Here is a 15,556-nt window from a genome sequence, read left to right on the forward strand (position 1 = left end):
GATTGAACCTGCGTCCTCATGGGTGCTAGTGGGGTTCCTTAACCACTGAGCCAGGATGGGAACTCCTGGAACTGCAGCTGTTTAGTGAGAGAATTTATTGACTTCTTTCAAGAGTATTAAGCTTTGGAGCTTGGTAAATGATAAATGGGGTGGGGGAATCCCATGATCACTGAGCAACCTCGAAAACCCCACTACGACCTCCCTGGGCTGCAGGGCGAGCAGTCTGCCCCATCTCCCTCCACCGCGCAGAGCCAGGTACTGTCGGGCGGGGCCTTCCGCGCCGGCCGGACGGGTCACGTGCACCCGCGACGGCCACGCCCATCCCAGGCTCGGCCCCTGCACCGCGCCTGGGGCGGAGGGTCGTAGCGACGTTCGGCGGGCGTGCGCGAGCAAACGTGCTGCGTCCGGATAGCTGGGCCTTAGGTGCGGGGGATGGCAGGGTTGGCGGCGCATGTAGGTCTTGCGGCTCCCGGCTGGGCGGTCGGCAACTTGGGCTCGAAGACGGCTTTACAGCCCTGCCCAACCTCCGACCGCGCGGCAGGGTCTACGGGGCCTCTCCGTTGGCGGGTGGGCGGCACGGACCTTCCACGGGTAGGGACAGGGGACATGGCTAAGCGCAAGGCCGCGTCCTCCGCAGGCACAGCCGCACGATCCCTTCCTCCCGCCGCAGGTCCCCTGACTCGCGCAGTGCCCTTCGCCTTTAGCTTTACCTGTACTGGGCCGCCGATTGGTAAGGTTTGGCCGAAGGAGCCCGCAAACGGGGCTCCCTTTCGCCTTCCGTAGTAGGCGGGGCTTCGGCCTGCGTCTTTAAAGGAAAGGTGACGTGAGGCGGGGTGCTTCCGGTCGGCGACTCAACGTCCGCCGACGGAAAATGTCGCTGCCGAGGGGCGTTCCCTTCGTGAAGTTGGTGCCGGCCTGGCCGGCTGCTGCAGGTTGAGCGGAGACCAGAGCATCCCTTCCGTACGTTCCATTAAGTCGGCTCCAACCTTGGTGTGGCTGTGTTCACGTTAGGGCTTAGTTTTTGTGCACGTCTTCTTTTCTTAAATAACATAGTATTTTGATATATACTTAATAAACGTCTTCAAACGTTTAAACGTCTGTAATCGTTTGTGAGTTCGGATGCACTGTCTAGAATTGCAGGTGAGCAGACAGACTCGGAAAGTAAAGGCTCCCCTCGGTTCCCAGGTAAGCGGTCGCTGAGCCCCGTCCCGGGCAGGGAAGGTCCACGTGGAGCAGTCAGCCTTTTAACTCAGGAGGAGACTGGCGTGGTGGGTGCGTGGTTTGCTCAGCTCTGGAGCCTTTCTATCCCTGGGTGGGCCTTGCACCTGGTCTCTTCCAGGCTGCTTTGAGGTCACCGCAGGCCCCGAGCCTGCAGGCCGCTGTGCCAGCCCCTGCCCCCCTTGCCGCTTCTCCGGCAAGACGTTGCTCAGCGGCACAGCGGGAATCTGTGATGGGGACCCAATGAAGCTACCTGGTTGGGTACTTGCAAATCCAGTGGGACGCTTCGCTTTGCTCTCAAATAGCTTCTCAAATCACGCATTACCTCTTTCATTCCAGACGAGGAGACTAGTTCAGCCTTAAGTACCTCCTTGAGAGCAAAGACCACGTTTCCGTTTCCTCATCGAATCCATGGCTTCGAGCAAAGTAGGTACTAACTGAAAACAGCCAAGTGGTAAACCCAGAAAACACTAGATGTGACTCAAAGGCCAAGGTTAGTATTTGCATGTTGGCCTTTTCCAAGTTGAGAAGAATCAGAGATTCATTTTATCCTGCCGCAAATACTCCTTAATAGCAGGATGTGCTTGTTTGGTGTAGATCTAGAGGTAAGAGTGACCATCTCGGTACTTGGGAACTACTCGCCTTTGTAAGTTACCTGCTGGCCGCCAGGCACTGTTCTGAGCCCTGGAGTTGCATCAAGTCATTTAATCTTCAGGAAAACCTGATTAACCCTATTTCACAGATGAGGGAACTGAAGCCTGAACAAGTTACATAATTTGCCCAGGGTCATACAGATGGTAGAGTCAAGAATAAAAACCCAGGCAGCCTAGTGTCAGAGTTGGCGCCCTTGATGCTGAGCATCCCTTACAAAGTGAGTGAACCAGTGGAGTTACCAGTCTCTGAAGATATTAAGTGAAACGGGTGAAACTGATAGAAGAGTTTGATACCCAACTTAAGGCTTAAAATTTGGTAAGATCAAGTCTTCACTGGTAACTAGAGCTACCTGCCACTATGCCTTTTGCAGCCCCTCTTTGTTTTGTTTTGGTTTTTTTTGTCTTTTTTTTTGCTATTTCTTGGGCCGCTCCCGCGGCATATGGAGGCTCCCAGGCCAGGGGTCTAATCGGAGCCGTAGCCACAGGCCTACGCCAGAGCCACAGCAACGCGGGATCTGAGCCGCGTCTGCAACCTACACCACAGCTCACGGCAACGCCGGATCGTTAACCCACTGAGCAAGGGCAGGGACCGAACTCGCAACCTCATGGTTCCTAGTCGGATTCGTTAACCACTGCGCCACGACGGGAACTCCCCCTCTTTGAAGGTACGTGTGGCCACAGTAGATCTGGGCGTTTTCTCGATGGCCGTTGTCAGATACCTCAGCTGTTGCTGGAAGGCGAGGAGCAGAATAGAGTGAGCACAGCAGCCATGCCTTCAGAGAGAGAAGCAGCAGCATTTTATCCCTTCTTTTGAATTCTGCTTTGACCTCCGGCTGACATGAGATGGGGCATTTTGGGCTCAGCTCCAGTGGGGGCAGACGTGGAAGCCCCTTGAATAAAATGATAGTCAAGCAGGCAGCTGGCTCTTTGGGGACCCCTTCCTGTGTTTATGGCCTCTGCTTGCTAAGGCACTCTTCTTGCTTTGGGGATGTGGTAATAATCTGACTGGGTCACAAACCCCCTGTAAGTGATGGAACATGTGGACTCCGAAGTGTAGGGCGCGCTCCCCGTTGTTACTGTTTCTACCCGTAAAGAGCCCCACGTATAAAAGCGTAGCTTGTTATGACTCAAATCCTGGTGACTCGGAAATTTAGACATTTTCCACCACAGGGCGGTTTCCTTGTTCAGCTTCCTCGTTGGCCCCCAGTGACCCCTCTCCCCACACAATGCCCCTGTCTGTGCTTTGCTCTGGCGAAGGATTAATGGGCATATTCTGCCTCCTCTCTCCCCACTGGTGCAGAGGGAGGCCTGGGAGTCAGTTGCTTGGCTCGGGTCATTGAGATTCAAAACACCTGTCCTCCTAAAAAGACAAAAAAACCAAAAACCTGTCCCATAAAGTGTTCTTCTGGGTGATTTCTTTAAAAGTTCTTAACACTGGGCTGAGTCTCCATGATGACGCAGGGACAGCCACAAATTAGAAGCTAATCTGATAATCCGGCAATGTGATAACGAGCGTTTATTTTGAAGTCCTCTGTGGGGTCAGATTCTCCGCATTTTCTTTGAGCCGTTGTTCATGGGTTGCAGCTGGTTTATATACCCCTCCCCTTCCTCCATTAGACTGTAAACTCCCACCGGGACCCTTGCGCTGAACAGAAGGATGGGCGTCTATTCCGTGGGAGAGCCTACACGGGGCAGACTGAATCCAGTGACGGCGGTGTCTTAACTGGCCACGGCGCTCTCTTCACAGCGCTGTCTAATAACCCAGAGGGTCCATTCTCTTCTGAGCGTACGTTTATGAACTGGTTGAAAGGGATCAAGAAGCAAGGGGTGCCCGGGGCTGTGGCTGACTGCGGGGTAACCTCAGAACCTCCGCAGGATGCTCTCAGCCCAATAGCTCATGGTCGTCGTTGTCGTGTCTCCTATCATAAGGCGTGAAAGCTGGAAGCCTTCCCACAGAATCTACCATCATCCCCAGGCAGAATGGGGATTAATCCATTCTAAGCATGTTAAAAAAAAAAAAAAAGGCAATCAAAACAAAAAGACAGCTTTTTTTTTTTTTTTTTTTTTAAAAAGGAAATTTCAGGCAAGGAGATGAAAGCCTGTATCAGCAGCTGTCTCAGTGTTCCCGGCAACTGAGAGAATCTGAAATGACCTAAATCCATCATGCGCCTGCTTCTCTGGGTTCCTCAGAAGAGCTGGAACATCTGGGGACCACATCTGTGTTAAAACCCTTCACGGACTCTCAGACTATGCTTCAATTTCCTTATCATGCGTAAAACTTCCCATCACATTAGACTCCAGAGGAAATGTGTATCAAAAATGATGGCACCGATTATTCTAACAGGGTGGCGGTCGGGAATGAGCAAAGCAAATTTGTCTGAAATGAATGGCATTGTGATGAGTTTCTTTTAAAAGCTCTCATGTCTGCTAAGTAACAGAATATTTATGTATGGAAGGGCCATTGATCTTCTGTGAAAAGTCTCTTGCGCAACCGAATGAAGCAGAAAATAGGTTCGAAAGTCTCCTTTGGAAAAACAACAGGGCCATATGTTTCCCTTTCAAAGATGTTAAGTTTGGGGTGATTCAGTGAACTTTGATCATTTCTGAAACCCTGAGTGAAAACCATGTTCGTTACCGTCGTAAGACGTCATGCAGCCATACGAGGGGCTGGAGGAATCATTATGGAACGCGCACCGTTGGATTCAGTGTGAGTCAGAGCAAAGCAGGACCAATAATTGCGTGTTTTACACTCAAGTTGTAAACACGCATGTCAGATCTGGTTACAAGGCTCTTTAAGGAAGGCAGGACTGACAGCAAATACAGTGCTAGTGATGAAACAGACTTGTGCTCTGTTTCCCATCTTTGAGGAAAATGGAACTAAAAGCAAATCATTCCCTCCTGGAAGCTTCCTCAGATGGGGAGTTTTACATGTTTGCTGTAGGGGAAACTCTTTCCAAGGTACGTTTCTGTCCTCGTCGGGTTGCTTCCCCCTGGAAGTTGCTAGGTTCCACCGCAAAGATTTTAAAGGCTGTTTTGCTGGCAGCCTGGGCTGCATCCATGACCTTACCCAAGGCGAATTGAAAGCTCTGTTTTTCTTCTTTCTTTCTTTTTTTTTTCTTTTTTTTTTTTTGCAACAGTAAATCTACCAATTTTACAGTCAGTTGAACAGCAATAGAAGAATTTGTTTAAAGTCTGCCTTCACAAAGAAAACCTGAACTGCAGTGGCTTGAATGCCTGAAGCTGCAGCGTGGTAGTGGCGGGGCAGACACTCTTACAGCTTGCTCGAGGCCACTGTCACCTGCTTCTCCGCACAGGTGCTGACCTCACGGTCGGTCTGGGGCCTCCTGACGGGGAGCGGGAAGGCTGGGCTTTTGTGTGGGACAGAGGACGCTTTTCCAAGGACGGGGCCGTTCTCTCCAGCAGCCTCAGGAAGCAGAAGAAAAAAGGTTAAGGGTTACCACGAGGGTCAGAATGGGTTAAATTGAGTTAACGTCGGAGGTTATAGCTTTTAACAAGAGCTTCAAGAAAACTTACTTGAAAATGCAATTTGTTTCTTCTTTGTCAACCATTATTTTTTTTTTATCCTATTGATAGTGACAGCTTAACAAAGTTTTTATATGCTGGAGGTTTTCATCCTTTAGAGGATAAAGAACTGGGTTCCTAAAAAGAGGTGCAGGTGGAGAACTTTATAGAGCTTCCATAACTTTCAGATTGAGAGCTTTAAAATAGACTCCCTGCTTGGCTAAGTCAAAAATAATCTGTGAGGGGTATTTCAAAAAATCTCTATTAGAAAGGGAGGGCTGCTTCGGCAATCGGATGAGGAGGCTCTGATTTCTAGAAGCTTCTTTGTATTTCCTTTCAACAGTTCGGGTACAGTCTTTCCAGTTGTTACTCAAAATGACCAGACTCCTCCTCTTATATTTCCTCACGTGTATTTCTTCATGTTTAGGCAAAACAAGTGGTTTATTGTATTTCTAGGTGAGCAGAAAAGACGGCCCCAGGTTTTCTGCCTCCGCTGCCGCCATGGCACCTGTGAAAAAGCTTGTGGCGAAGGGGGGCAAAAAAGAAGCCGAGTCTCAGGTTTACTCTTAATCGCACACACTTGGTGGAAGATGGCATCATGGATGCTGCCACATTTTGAACGGTTTCTTCAGGAAAGAATCAAAGTGAATGGAAAAGCTGGGACTCTTGGAGGAGGGGGCTAACAATCGAAAGAAGCAGAAGCAAGATTGCCGTGACTTCTGAGGTGCCTCTTCCCAGGAGGTGTGTGGGATATCTCACCAAAACATACTTGGACAAGAATAGCCTACGTGACTGGTTACACGTCAGTGCTAACAGCAAAGGGAGTTATGAGTGACGCTACTTCCAGATTCATCAAGATGAAGAGGAGGAGGAAGACGAGGGTTAAAACAGTTAAATGTAGGACTTCCCGTCGTGGCGCAGCGGTTAACGAATCCGACTAGGTTCGATTCCCTCCGGTGTTGCCGTGAGCTGCGGTGTAGGTCGAAGACTCGGCTTGGATCCCAAGTTGCTGTGGCTGTGGTGTAGGCTGGCAGCTACAAATCCGATTAGACCTCTAGCCTGAGAACGTCCGTGTGCCGAGGGAGGGGTCCTAGAAATGACAAAAAGACAAAAAAAAAAAAAGGAAAAAGATGGCCACAGGTTCGGTACATGCCCTTTTATACTGGCGTCTCTCTTTAGTCGGTGTTTGTCATTCAAGGACTGACTGCTGCACAAATTGGTCTTTCAAAGGAGAGTTTGAAACCCACCCCTTTCAACAGGTGTGATCGCCCAGGACTGAGGATGAGTGTCCCGCATGACACACAGACCTCACGTATTATGAACCCACATTACTGCCATTAACAAGAGGCTGGACTTTTGTTTGTTAACTTGTTTGTTTTGTCTTTTCACCTTTTCTGGGGCCACTCCCGCGGCATATGGAGGTTCACAGGTTAGGGGTCTAATCAGAGCTGTAGCCGCCAGCCTACACCACAGCCACAGCAACGTGGGATTCGAGCCGCATCTGTGACCCACACCACAGCTCAGGGCAACGCCAGATCCTTAACCCACTGAGCGAGGTCAGGGATCGAACCCACAACCTCATGGTTCCTAGTCAGATTCCTTAACCACTGAGCCACGACGGGAACTCCGAGGCTGGATGTTTTAAAATGCTGAGCTTGGGTTTCTGGAGCTTCGAATTCTATCTGATGCTCAGCAGGTAAATGGAACCTGCGTATCCAGGTGCGGTTCTGTAATATGCGTTTGATAGCCTGACGGTTTCCGGTGTGGTGAGGCCTACTTTAATTATTATTTGGGAAATTAGATTTTTTTGGATAAGAGAATCTTCCAGATGCCTGAGCTTACCTCTCAAGTGAACACAAAACTTACCATTTTGAGGACAAGTATTTTCTACAATGTATTCCAAATGTTCTTGCTTTCTGAAACGGGGTGTAATGAATACTGTTTTTAAGAACGGGAGTATCGGAGTTCCCACCATGGCTCAGCAGAAACAAACAAATCTGACTAGGAACCATGAGGTTGCAGGTTCGATCCCTGGCCCCGCTCATTGGGTTAAGGATCGGGCATTGTCATGAGCTGTGGTATAGATCGCAGATGCAGCTCAGATCTGGCGTGGCTGTGGCCAGCGGCCACAGCTCAGATTCGACCCCTAGCCTGGGAACCTCCATGTGCCATGGTTGTGGCCATAAAAACAAAAAAAATAATGGGAATATCAGGACTACACACTATCACAGGTGGCATCTAAAACAGTCACGTTGTACTCAATGTCACTACACTGTGTGGCCCCAACGGTCATGATTTTTGAATTTGTGATTCTCCTTTTTATAGATTTTCTTACTCCTCTCTTGCCATTATATTGCCTGCTACCCCTTGCTGCTATAGGTGCCTACCTAGCTTTATTAGTTCCCTCTGCCTCCTAAAGTTAGGCTCAGGGTCAAGTTCAGTCTCACCTAGCCTAATGCAGGCGTGGCTTAAGGGGGCCTGTATCTTTCCATCCCATCTGATTCCACATCAGCCTACAGCCAGCGGCCAGGATAACTTTGCTTCCATGAAGCTCCATTCACACCATTGCCTTGCTGGCAGAACGTTTTCCACGGCCTGCCTGCCTGCCAGATGGGCTTGTAATGCTGCACTCCAGCATCCATCACCCTCCGAGGGGCATCTGTAGCCTGTGGTAGCTGACAAGTCACTTTGCCTGCTCTGCCCAGGCCGCTTTCACAGGCTTCGCTCCTGGACACCCCCCAAGAGGGGAGCTGAACCTGCCCCTGTGACCTCTCTTGTTCATAGCCGGTGGGACCAGGGCAGAAGCCCGACACAGGAAACCAGTCGACACGCTGAGACAGTCTGCAGAGTCAAACTGGGAGACTCCTTGGGTGTCAGAGGGTACGTAGGACAGAGATACTAATTGAATACCCATCCTCCTCCTCCCGGGTCTTAGCACACAGCTGCCCAGAGTAGACAGTATGTGTGACCTTCCTTATAGATGGACATGGCTGCATGCTCACCTTCTGGCCAGTGGACTGTGTGTGTGTGTGTGTGTGTGTGTGTGTGTGTGTGTGTGTACATACATATATTTATTCCCGATGAGTCCTGGGAAAGTGCTAGTTTGTGCCTGTTACCCTGGTACAATTATTAATAGCATCCTCTTTCTTATTAGAGTCCGGTTTTCAATTTTATTATTATTTTACTTTATTTTATTTATTTTGGCCATAACCATGGCATGCAGAAGTTCCCAGGCCTGGGATCAAACCTGCACATCTAGCGACCTGAGCCACAGCAGTGGCAATGCAGGATCCTTAACTGCTAGGCCACCAGGGACCTCCAAGTATTCCAGTTTAAGTGACATATCACTCGGCCACCCTAAATAAGTAGCTGTTATGTGCAACTTCCAGAAAGTTCTTGCAGGAGGCGGGTGTACTCTTCACCCCCTCCTCCTTTCTGCTGGCCCAAAGGTAGATATGACACCTGGAGCGGGTCCTGGAGCATGAGACTGGAAACCGTTGTAAGTGGAACATGGCTCCTGACGGGGTGGCACCCGGGCCTCCTGATTCCCGACTGTGAGAGAGGAATGAGCAAGCTCCTATGCTGCAGCTGAACCGACTCTTCACCAACATGCACTTCAACTAAAAAGTCTATAAACTTGATTTCACGATACAAGCCAATGCCGCGTGCTCGCTGGAGTTCTCCACGCGGATGAGTTGGTCTACAGAGAAGCAGGACCATGAACTAGACGCGCACAGACGCCGGGCTGTGGGCCCCTGTGAAGATGGGGTGGGAGCCTTCATCCCCGGCCTTCTAACTCCACCTCCTGTGACCCTCTGGGCTTTATTTCCTGTCTTCGGATAACTCTTAGGTGGATTTTCTTGTGGTAACTCTCTGTTGATTGGTGGATTTTCTTGTGGTAACTCTCTGTTGATTGGTGGATTTTCTTGTGGTAACTCTCTTGATTGGTGGATTTTCTTGTGGTAACTCTCTGTTGATTGGTGGATTTTCTTGGAGTAACTCTTCTGATTGAATCAGATGTCTTTCCAGCTTGACCGCTCTTCACCCACCTCTGCTATTCCCTAACCGTGTCTGTGCTCTTCTGCCTCTGTTGCTGCTCCACCTCCTGCCTGGAACCCAGCCCAAGTACCACCTCCTCATGAAGCCTTCTCTGAGCCCAAGCGGATGAGTTTTCCCCTTCTTCCAACGCTGTCATTTTACCCACGCGTATTCTGCGGCAGTGGCTTTTCTCTGACTGCTAATGTAACGTGACTGTTGGCACATCCCGCCCTCTGCAGTGTCAGCGCCTCTAAGGCAGGGGCTGCGCCTTTGCTGATGATGTGGTCCAGGTGGCCGCCCGGGGCCGCATTTCCTTAAGGCGCATCGTTTGTTGAACAGTTGTAGGCTGTGAAACACCCAGCTAAGCCCTTTCAAACGGAGTTAGAGATAGCCGACTTTCTCTGAATAAACTACAGGAGCCCTGGTGCAAGATTTCGTGTCTTCTGCAGGTTTTGCTTTCCTCTGCTGCCTTGGAGTTAACAGTACTTAGTGGGAGAGCACTAGGTGTTGCATTACCGTTTTAGAAGGAAACTTTCTATTCAGGAAGCTCTCTGAGGTTGGCATATTCTGTTGAAACAAACTTCTAAGTCACATGCCTACTACTGTAGTAATTTACAATTACTGAATTAGAAGCACAGAAAGTCTAAATAGTTGATGAAAAAAATCACAGAGAAAGTCGGTGCCTATAAAGGAGTAACAGCTAGGTCTGTGGATTCTCTTGGATGAATAAGCATGTTGTAGACTCTATAACTGCAACCTACATTCCATATAATCGTAGTAAGAACTGTCAAAGGGTTATCAAATGATCACATATCTGTAACACGGGGCTGACCCCGCTGCCTTCAAGACAGAGAGTTCACAATGAAGTAGAACACCCAGTCTAACCACTTCTTTAATTCTTTGAAGATGATAGAAGGATTTTTATGACTGCTGTGTTCAAATGTTGTGGTGTTAACGCTCGCAGTAAAAAACAGAAATGCAACAGCAGATCCACGTGTAATTCTTACTGCATCTTTATCACTGTGAGAACATGCGACAGAATAATGGTGACTAATGAAGACAGGATGAGCAGCTCAAGTTTCGATGCCTCGTTATAGGCTCTCACGCACAGCCTTTGACAGTTTCTAGAGCTCCCTTTCACATTTGACCATCAGGTCAGGACATGCCAGTGTGGGTGAGGCTTTTACACTCGTACTGGTTTAAGTTGCAAAAATTCCCACCAATTTTACCTACTTTGTTGTTTATAAATTGGAATGGACTTGAAGTTGTGCCTTTTGTAACTGGCCTCTAGCTCACTTGCTTTCTTGAGTTGGGCTGAGATTGCTGCTCAGTTACAGTTGGCACAACGTGGGTGGCATCTTACCCCAAACTTGGTTAGGCCCGACCTTGCCTGCTTCCTGTTCACCCCAGCTGTGGCCAGGGGGCTCTCAGGAGGGGGACACCTGCTTTCCCAGGCAAAGGTGCTGGCACGGAGGAAGGGCACAGCCAGACTGAGAAACACATTCACACTGTGAATGTGACAGGGTCAGAGAAGGAAACAGGACAGCGGAGATTCTGCCTGGGTAGGAGGTCAGGAGAGCCTGGGGTGGACACTGGACCAGTGAGGCTGAGCAGGAGGACAGACCCAGGGGCAGGTGGCAGGTGAGCTGGTTTGGCTCCTTGGAAACCTGAGAAGCATTCTTGTCAGTGAAAGAAGCCAATCGTGAAAGAACATGTAAGATTTTTCCATTTATAAGAAATATTTTCAAACGAAATATATACTGAGACAAAAAGTAGATAGTGGTTGCTTAGAGTGGGGGGTGGGAATGGGGAATAATTGTAAATAGAAAAGAAGGTTTGGGGAGTTCTTGCTGTGGCTCAGTGGAAATGAACCTGACTAGGATCCATGAGGATGCAGGTTCAATCCCCAGCCTCGCTCAGTGGGTTAGGGATCCGGCATTGCCGTGAGCTGTGGTGTGGGTCACAGACACAGCTGAGATCTGGCATTGCTGTGGCTGTGGTGTAGGCCGGCAACTGTGGCTCCAATTGGACCCCTAGCCTGGGAACCTCCATAGGCCATGGGTGCAGCCCTAAAAGGACAAAAAAAAAAAAAGAAGAAAGAAAAAAGGAAAGAGGTTTTTTTGTTTGTTTGTTTGTTTGTTTTTAACAGTGGTGGAAGGGGTCTAAAGTTAGTTTGCAGTGATGGTTGCACAACTCTATAAATTTACTAAAACTGGTTGAATTGTAGTAGTATGTAAATTTCATGGTATGTATTGACATTATATCTCAATAAGTCTACTTTCTAAAAGCCAAAGGAAACATCGTTGTAATAATACTTAAACCACTTCTAGGAAAATCTTACGATATAAAAAGACCATCATTTTACCACATTTCTTTTCAGCATTGCGTCTGTTTCATCTCAGTGACCCGTAAAATGCTCAGTGGGATGCTAAATATGAACTACATTTTAACTTTCTTAAAATTATGATTATACAAAAAAGAAGCTTGTATTTATGTGGTGTTAGATAGAAATGAGTTTATTTTCCCCAGTGAGTCAGAATTCCATGGACTTGAGGGTGCTCAGACTGTATACTTTCACCGTAGCCATTACGACATACAGTTTTAGCAGCATTTTCATGAAGTTTATGCTTAAAAACTATCACAACTTGAAAGTATCATTTGGTTACTGTTGACAGAATATTTTATTATGTAAAATGAAAGTTAAAATACAGCTAAAGTTCTGAGGTGGCCTCGAAGTTAAGGATCTGGTGTTGTCACTGCTGGGACTCGGGTTGCTGCTGTGGTGCAGGTTCGATCCCTGGTCTGGGAACTTCTGCAGGTCCCAGACTCAGCCAAAAAAAAAAAAAAAAAATACAGGTTAATTTTGCATCAGAAAATCAGAGTTTGAATCAGGTTCAGTGAGAGATGGTTTATAAATTCAGCTTGCGTGTAAATAAGATTTCTTTTATAAATTAACCTGTATATAAACAGTAACACTTATTATTCCACGAGAACAGAGATGTCTGGTTTTTGCCAATAACTGTCTGAAATACTCTCATGCGGAGTTCCCATCGTGACTCAATGGAAATGAATCTAACTAGGATCCATGAGGACGCAGGTTCGATCCCTGGCTTTGCTCAGTGGATTGAGGATATGAATCCGGCATTGCGGTGAGCTGTGGTGTAGCTTGCAGATGGGGCTTGGATCTGGTGTTGCTGTGGCTGTGGCGTAGGCCAGCGGCTGAAGCTCTGATTCAACCCCTAGCCTGGGAACCTCCATATGCCAAAGGTGCGGCTCTAAAAAGTCAAAATAAAATAAAATACTCTGATGAGAGAAGGCCGGGCTAGAGCTGACCCCTCATATTCAGAGTGTTTGAGTGACCAAAGTGCCAAAGTGTAGAAGCTGCGTCTGGAAGTTAGTCCTACGGAGCCCATGAGAATCTCCACTGTCTTCAGATTCTTTAGGGAGAGTCTGGTCTCAGTGGTTGGAGAGTTTCAGTGGCTGTGTTACTGCTGTGCCCTGAGGAGGCTGTGCCCAAAGGGAGTCAGGCCTCGGAGGACAGGAGCTCAGTGGTTTGGTGAATTGTGTCCCTAATTCCACGACAAAGGACACGTGGGCTTCCAGAGGGGGGCAGCACACACAACCGTTAGCAAAGCTGCATATGAAAAATCCGTGCAGGAAGGTCTCTGACCACAGAAGGGACTGTCAGCCAAGCACAGGCAGTGGGATAAAAGGGCAGGGACAAAGGGCGTTCACAGGGGTCAGAGGGCCCTGGGAAGCGACTTCCAAGCCCAGCACCTGCAGTGAATGCCCCCTCCCCTGCCCCCACCGCTCAGACCAGCGGAGGCCTAGGGACAGCACTGGGCCTGGTGCTGCGCTTACCGGCCATCTCTCGTGCAGCTTCTGCTCCTTTCTGGAAACGACACTGTGACTTGGCCCCAGCCCAGGTGACCCAGCCACATGTCCACGTGGAGAAGGGAGTGAGTGCCAGCAAGTTGGGCTCAGCCAGTAAGGACCACCCGGCATCTCCCATCCTGCTCCTTCTGGCATCTGGGCCTGCTTCTCCAGGGGCCTTGGGCTTTTTCTGCCTCCACCACCAGGGCACCAGGGCACCAGGGCAGGTTTCGAGGTGCTCTGTGAATTCCTCTGGGGTGCTCCTTTTTGAGGCTGCCGCCTCACAGGCCTTAACTGATGGAGGGTTTCTGTCTTTTTTTTTTTTTTTTTTTTTGGCTTTTTCTAGCCGCACTTGCAGCATATGGAAGTTCCCAGGCCAGAGATCTAAGGAGCTACAGCTGCCGGCCTATACCCCAGCCTCAGCAACGCGGTATCCGAGCCGCATCTGTGACCTACACCACAGCTCACGGCAACACTGGGTCCTCAACCCACTGATTTAGGCCAGGGATCGAACCCGCAACCTCATGGGTTCCTAGTGGTATTTGTGTCCGCTGAGCCATGATGGGAACTCCACTGTCTTGTTTTTAGAAAGAGAATTCTAGGTCAGAAGACTGAGCCTCGACACCCAGGAGTCCTGGCCTGAATTAAGGTCTCCTGCAGATCGCACTTGACCCTGGCCTGAAGGCTAAACAGCCTCGGGGCTCTGGTAATAATGACATAACACATGTACGTATGTATACTGCTTACCGTGTATACCAGCCCCGCTTCTAAACGTGTTAACATCTATTGTCTCATTTAGTTCTCATAAAAACTCTCTAATTAAGTACTATTATTGTTCTTATGTATTCTTTCATAAATAAGGAATCTGAGACAAGAGAGGTTAAGTAACTTGCCCGGGGTCTCACAGCTCATCAACAGTGGAGCCGGGATTAGAACCTAGGAGGTCTGCTTCCAGAGTTCATGCTGCTATCCATGAGAGTTCAAATGATATTGTGCTATGTTATTTATGTAATAATAATACTAATAATAGTGATTTATTGTCCAGTCACATATATACCTAGGTCTTACGTAAAGTGAGTTATAATCCCAGAGCTTCCTTCACTTCTCAGAAACACGGCTGGGAGGTGACCCTAGAAGTCGTCTGCTAGAAAGGAGTATTTATACTAGTGTATACTTTTCCCCCCAACAATTCTTTGTTGCCCACGTGGAGGACAGAGCCACTGCGAGAGCAGGGGACCCGGATTTATTTCCTAACTCCGCGTTTGACCTCCTGTGCATCCTTGAGCGATTGGCTTCCACTCTCTGCACACCTGCGTCTTCATGCTTAAGACGGGGGTCACATCACCGACGGCCGAGGCTCACACAAGATAAAGGAAAAGCCTTTGGAAACCATCCAGCAATACTGAAATGTAGGGAGTACCCATCGTGGCGCAGGGGTTAACGAATCAGACTGGGAACCATGAGGTTGCGGGTTCGGTCCCTGGCCTCGCTCAGTGGGTTAACGATCCGGCGTTGCCGTGAGCTGTGGTGTAGGTTGCAGACGCGGCTCGGATCCCGCGTTGCTGTGGCTCTGGTGTAGGCTGGTGACCACAGCTCCGATTCGACCCCTAGCCTGGGAACCTCCGTATGCCATGGGAGCGGTCCTAGAAAAGACAAAAAGACAAAAAATATATATATATGGAAATGTAAGCTATTATTCATCGTCTGATGCCATGTCCCCCCAAAATGCTCATCTCTGAGAGTCCTCAGTCTGCTGCACATAAACGGGGGAGATAAGCTTGGTAAACAAGTGGAACCTGCGGACTAGCAGTACCAGCATCCCCTGGAGGTTTGTTAGAAAAGTCCTTTCAAGGTCTGTTCTCAGAGGCTGATTGTGGGCCGGAGCCCAGGCGCCTTGCCTGACAAGCCCTCCAGGTGATTTCGATGCGCTCCAAGGTTTGAGAAGCTCTGTTTTAGGGTTTTTTTGTTTGTTTGTTTTTTAATTCATTCTTCAACAAATATTTGTGGACTGTTCTGGAAGGGGCCCATCACTAGGTCGGGAGGATAACACAGATGCTTTCCTTAAGCAGAGCAGGTCCCTTTTAATGAGGCCTTTCTCATCTTTCAAGGTGCTGTTCAAATGCCCCCTGGAGGACCCTCCGCCCGGAGCGTAGTGGGGCTCCCCGCGGCGATGCCGCAGCTTCACCTGGGCTTCTGCAGCCTTCCTCCCACTCGCTCTTCGCATCCAGTCGGTGCTTCCGGCCCTCCAGCCT

The 15,556-nt window shown here is 49.0% G+C and overlaps 1 protein-coding gene, 1 long non-coding RNA gene and 1 pseudogene across 4 annotated transcripts in view; 2 read left to right on the plus strand and 1 right to left on the minus strand.

The window, feature by feature from the left end:
• MTIF3 (mitochondrial translational initiation factor 3) overlaps positions 1 to 816 on the minus strand; it is a 13,673-nt gene extending 12,857 nt beyond the window's left edge. For 2 of the 3 annotated variants that reach the window (XM_047755704.1, XM_047755703.1), the window contains exon 1: positions 711 to 805. The gene's annotated coding sequence lies outside the window, so the exon portion shown is untranslated. Of the gene's footprint in view, positions 1 to 710 lie in introns of all 3 variants that reach the window. The other variant, XM_047755702.1, reaches the window with a different exon arrangement.
• On the plus strand, positions 38 to 4,939 carry LOC125113170 (uncharacterized). Its single transcript, XR_007131374.1, has 3 exons — positions 38 to 1,185; positions 1,558 to 1,644; positions 3,945 to 4,939. It is a non-coding gene; the product is annotated as an uncharacterized LOC125113170 (long non-coding RNA).
• A 560-nt stretch (positions 4,940 to 5,499) lies between these two features.
• On the plus strand, positions 5,500 to 6,316 carry LOC125113514 (60S ribosomal protein L22-like; annotated as a pseudogene).
• Positions 6,317 to 15,556: the final 9,240 nt, after the last annotated feature.

The sequence above is a fragment of the Phacochoerus africanus genome, chromosome 13 (assembly GCF_016906955.1).
Source record: "Phacochoerus africanus isolate WHEZ1 chromosome 13, ROS_Pafr_v1, whole genome shotgun sequence".
NCBI lineage: Eukaryota > Metazoa > Chordata > Mammalia > Artiodactyla > Suidae > Phacochoerus > Phacochoerus africanus.